Here is a 6,130-nt window from a genome sequence, read left to right on the forward strand (position 1 = left end):
GCTTCCTTCCGCACCGCTGTGCTTGTCTCTCCAACTCCATTCTCCTATAACCCTCTTCGCACTGCTCCAGCGAATTCCAGGCGGGCTCCGGCACTCTCCCCGGGTCGACCGCCCACCTGTCTATCTCCTCCCAAGAAGTATAGTCCATACTCTTGTAGTCCAAACCGTACTGTTCGTCCTCCCATGGCCATAAATCCTTATGTTTCTCCTGCTGTTGCTGTTGCCTGTTACCACGCCACTTGGTCCTGTTGTGGTGGGTGATTCTGTAACGGCGTTCATCTGTTGAAAGAGGAGCGGACCAAAATGCAGCGTGGTGGTTACTCATGTTCTTTAATAAAATGAACAAACGAATAATACAAAAACAACAAACGGAACGTGAAAACCTATACAGCCTATCTTGTGACAACAAACACAGAGACAGGAACAATCACCCACAAAAATACTCAAAGAATATGGCTGCCTAAATATGGTTCCCAATCAGAGATAACGATAATCACCTGACTCTGATTGAGAACCGCCTCAGGCAGCCATAGACTATGCTAGACACCCCACAAAAACCCCAAGACAAAAACACACCACAATAACCCATGTCACACCCTGGCCTGACCAAATAAATGAAGACAAACATAATATACTTCGACCAGGGCGTGACAGAACCCCCCCCCTAAGGTGCGGACTCCCGGACGCACATCAAAACAATAGGGAGGGTCCGGGTGGGCGTCTGTCCATGGTGGCGGCTCCGGCGCGGGACGTGGACCCCACTCTATCAATGTCTTAGTTCCTCCCCCTCGCATCCTAGGATAGTCCACCCTCTCCGCCGACCATGGCCTAGTAGTCCTCACCCAGAACCCCACTGGACTGAGGGGCAGCTCGGGACTGAGGCAGCTCGGGAGTGAGGGGTAGCTCGGGAGTGAGGGGTAGCTCGGGACTGAGGGATAGCTCGGGACTGAGGGATAGCTCGGGACTGAGGGGAAGCTCGGGACTGAGGGATAGCTCGGGACTGAGGGATAGCTCGGGACTGAGGGGCAGCTCGGGACTGAGGGGAAGCTCGGGACTGAGGCAGCTCGGGAGAGAGGGGTAGCTCGGGAGTGAGGGGTAGCTCGGGACTGAGGGATAGCTCGGGACTGAGGGATAGCTCGGGACTGAGGGGAAGCTCGGGACTGAGGGGAAGCTCGGGACTGAGGGGAAGCTCAGCACTGAGGGGAAGCTCAGCACTGAGGGGAAGCTAAGCACTGAGGGGAAGCTCAGCACTGAGGGGAAGCTCAGCACTGAGAGGAATCCCAGCACTGAGAGGAAGCTCAGCACTGAGAGGAAGCTCAGCACTGAGAGGAAGCTCAGCACTGAGAGGAAGCTCAGGCAGATAGTTGGATCCGGCAGATCCTGTGCTGCCGGAGTCTGAAGAGCCCCTCTGTCCCGTGTTAAACCTGTTAAGGCTAGGGCAGAATACTGCCCCCGTTGGGGAAATGCGTGCCCATAGTAAACAGAAAGAAATCTGTAAAAAATTGCTAATATATGCATATAATAAATATTATTGAATAGAAAACACTCTAAAGCTTCTAAAACCGTTAAAATTATGTCTGTAAGTAAAGCAGAACTCTCAGGGCACTCATTCTCCCAAACTCTCTCTTGTCATCCAAAAAGTTGGCCCAACTTTGATGTCATCGACCCCACCCTTCCCAAGCACCTACGGTCCTGGGAACACTTCCTATGCCTTCAGCGCGGTGTCCGCTTTCAATGGGGCTTCTCATTGTGTGAATCGCGAGCTCACGAGATTAATGACGTACCGAATCCTTTCGGTCGCGCGAGAATACAGGTTACTCTCACGCGCAATCTGCGCCTGTGCTGTCTTTCTTTCAAGATTGATTAAACGATGCGTGTGTTTCTCTTTGTCCTGAGAATTGCGGTGAAGCTATATAGCATGCTAACGCTGTGTTCTGAACCAAGTTTGACAAGTTTAGTCGACATATAATATGTAATTTCGACGTTTTGGTGCGAACTAACTTTACTTTTTGGCTGCATTTCAACCGAAATATGTCGTGTTTGATAACCGAAAGACACAGACTTCAAAACTAAAGCTGTTTTTGGTAAGTATAAACCCTTCCAGGTCTTCTGATGGAAGAACAGCAAAGGTAAGGGAACATTTATGTGTTAAATTTGGGTTTCTGTGGAGGAGCCAAAATGCTAATTCCTGAGCGCCGACTCACATTATAGCCTAGTGAACGAAATCTGTAAAGTTAAAAATAAATGTAACACAGCTGTTTTATTAAGAAGAAGTGTATCTTTCTAAGTATATGTAGAACATGTATATTTAGTCAACGTTTATGATGTGTATTTCTGTTATCTGGCAGAGTTACCATAATTTCTCCAGGCATTGTTGTAGCATTTTTTAGCCATGACCTTCTATGTAAACCGTGATTTATGGATATAATTAGCATATTATTGAAAAAAACATAAATGTACTGTATAACATGTCCTATTCCTGTCATCTGATGAAGATTTTCAAAAGGTTAGTGAATTATTTTACTTTTAATCCTGCTTTTGTGATTGCATCTATTGTTCTACAAAATGGCTATGTAAATTAGCCTATCTTTGGTGGTGGTTTGACATAAATATGTGCTATGTTTTCGCCGTAAAACATTTTAGAAATCTGACTTGGTGGCTAGATGAACAAGGTGTTTATCTTTCATTTGAGCTATTGGACTTGTTAATGTGTGGAGGTTAAATATTTCTAAGAATATTTTTTGCGTTCTGTGTGCTACTGTGTCAGTTGAGCAGTGGGGGGAGGTGCCCTAGCGGGACGTGTGGTGCCAAGTAGTTTTAAGTAGGGTTGCCGTGGCTAGGAGGTCATGGAAGCGGACAAGGTGGGGGAAGACTACGGTGAAGTGGGGGCCACGTCCAGCACCAGAGCCGCCACCGCGGACAAATGCCCACCCAGACCCTCCCCTATAGGTTCAGGTTTTGCGGCCGGAGTCCGCACCTTGGTGGGGGGGGGGGGGGGGGTACTGTCACACCCTGACCATAGTTTACTTTGTATATTTCTATGTTTTGGTTGGTCAGGGTGTGAGCTGAGTGGGCATTCTATGTTTCATGTCTAGTTTGTCTATTTCTATGTCTGGCCTGATATGGTTCTCAATCAGAGGCAGGTGTTAGTCATTGTCTCTGATTGGGAACCATATTTAGGTAGCCTGGGTTTCACTGTGTTGGTGGGTGATTGTTCCTGTCTCTGTGTTTGCACCAGATAGGACTGTTTCGGTTTTTGTTACGTTCATTACGTTCTTTGTTTTGTAGTGTTTGTATTGATTCGTGTTTTACGTTTGTTTATTAAACATGGATCGCAATCTACACGCCGCATTTTGGTCCGACTCTCCTTCACAACAAGAGAACTGTTACAAGCTGCCCAAAATCAAGGCTGGTGAGAAGGATGAGGAAATGCCCTGGCGAACTTCAGGCAACACCGGCCAGTCGGACAACGACAAATGACAAAGCAGAGATTCATCCAACAAGCGCAAACGCCGTCCAGCCACCAGCATAGAAAAAGTTAACATTCTACTCAACGTTTTCCCCCCAGTTTCTTACGTAGGCTGGCGACCTGCTTGATCAAGGAAGCCACTTCAGTCCTATAATCCTTGGCAAGCAAACAATTGCCACATTGGAACTCCGTGTGACCCAGTTTGTCCAGAAACAAAGCGTAGTAGATACAGCTCCTACAGTGCTGGAACTGTTCATGTACTTCTCTAGACAAATGGGTCTCCATTGCAAAACTTATCTTGGACTAACTTTGTTAGCTTGATGACTAGCAGCTCAGCTAGCTAGCTAAGGTTAGCGGCTCTGTCAAGCAGGCTTCAACCTGTATCTTTAGCAGGATTCTGGGACACGAAATAGCAGTCCTAGCTGTTAAAAGCTAACCGTGGTGCGGAATCCATGCAAAGACAAGTTCAGCATTAATATTTAACAAATATTGGTTGTTTTAGTCAAAAACAACAAACCGAGTGTGTCCAGTGATGTTTCTGATTTACCCCATAAGTTTCACACACTTGGTTTTACACTTGACTAAATCAGTCATTGATTACAGAGGAAGGGTGAAAAACATCAGAAATTCACCCCTTCCAGGAGTGTAGCGGGATATTGCTGTAAACCAGAGCTATAACTGTCATCTGAGCTGTGTTCAGAATGATGGAAACATAAAAAACTGTTACAACGGAAACACTAAAGTTTTGAATGTCCAGTTGATGGCGAGTCATTCTGTATATACTGATGCTAAATGTTAAGTCAAATAAATGCACCCCTGGGGAGTACTGTCCTCTAAAGTACTGAAACGAGACAGATATACAGTTGCATGAAGGAGCTACTGAAACAGCAGTACAGTGATGGAGTGAGAATGAGATATAGTTGTCTCCCTCCTTCCCCTCTGCTAGAATGTTAGAACACTGGATCATTAAAATCATCAGAACCTTCCTCTGTTTCAGCATTAAACATAAGACGCCTGGAAACACACTGCCTTTGATTCCAGTGTCCTGTGTCAGGGTTAAAAATGCCCACAGCTAGCTTTTGTGTGTGTGTGTGTGTGTGTGTGTGTGTGTGTGTGTGTGTGTGTGTGTGTGTGCGTGCGTGCGTGCGTGCGTGCGTGCGTGCGTGCGTGCGTGCGTGCGTGCGTGCGTGCGTGCGTGTGTGTGTGTGTGTGTGTGCGTGTTGGTCTCTGAGCTTAGCAGCAGTAAATGAGATCAGGGTAAGTGTTACCAAGGAGGAGGCTTTTGATTAAATATGTTCAGAGTGAGACTTAGAGAGACAGAGGGGGTGGGGGAGAAATAGGATAGGGAAGGGGATATAGAATGATAGATAGCAATGGGAAAATGAAAGATCGAGACAAGGGAAGGAGAAAGAGAGAAAGTGTAAGAAAGAAAAGAAAGAAGGCTTAGGGAGAAAGAGAGAGAGGTTGGGGAGAATGGAGAGAGATTAGAAGAGTAGAGATAGAGAGGAGGGGTGATGGAGGAGAGAGAGGAAAAGAGAGTGATAGAGTAAAGGGCAGAAGAGCGTGAGAGAGGAAGTGGAAGAGATACAGAGAAAGAAAGAAAGAGAGAGTGAAAGAGTGACAGGCGAGAGCAGTAGTGAGGACATTCATGTTCAAACACAGGAAAGGAAAAGTCAGCTTTACTAAAAAAAAGAGAAGGGCAGATAGATGAAGCTGTTTCACACACAGCCAGATATACAGACTCACACGCCACTCTCATTAACAACTCACGTCCTGTTGTAAACACACACACACACCAACACAGCTTCTAGTTTATTTTGTTCTAATAATGTGTAGTTGAATGATTGGATTGTAGTGTGTTTTATAAACCAGCAAGGGAGTGTTGGATCATAGTTTTATCTTCATCATCTCTTTACTTTAACTCTAATACTTTAATACTAATTACTGCACATAGGCTACACTGAGCTAATGACTGGGAGTTTAATTAAGCCTGTGAGGAGAGAGAGAGAGAGAGAGCGGAGAGAGAGAGGGGGAGAGATACGAGAGGAAAAAGGAGGGAAAGACCACTAGAGCGAGAGCGCTATGCATTTTGTTTTGTAACCTCATTTGCAGTCCTAAACTTTTCACAGATATATGTTTGTATGGTTGTTTTATGTCTGAGTTTATCCAGTAAGGATTTAAACTGAGATTACCGGTATGACACTAAGACATCCCTGTTACAGGAATGACACACGTGACCTCTAATCAACCTATCATGAGCAGGTGACCAGGGAGACACCTAACTGAAAAAATACAAAATGCTCTATTATTCTCCATCTCTCTCTCGCTGTTGCATTCTCAAACATTATCTCTCATCTGGCATCTGTCTCTTACACACACAGTGGGAGCAACAAACACACACACAGCCTTATTTCATGATGCTGTCAGCAGATGGACAGAAGCAAGAGGAATCACACACACACACACACACACACACAAACACAGTCACATTTCAGACTGCTGTCAGACAAAGGTGTGAGGGAACACAGGATGGATTCTCCTCTCTCTCATTTCATCATACTGCCACGACACCCCTATTTACCTCTCCCATCCATCTCCCAATATGTGTATCTCGCTGTCCTGTGAGTGTTTGTGTGTTTGTGTGTGTGTAGGCCTTGTCCA

The sequence above is a fragment of the Oncorhynchus kisutch genome, linkage group LG13 (genome assembly GCF_002021735.2).
Source record: "Oncorhynchus kisutch isolate 150728-3 linkage group LG13, Okis_V2, whole genome shotgun sequence".
Lineage (NCBI taxonomy): Eukaryota > Metazoa > Chordata > Actinopteri > Salmoniformes > Salmonidae > Oncorhynchus > Oncorhynchus kisutch.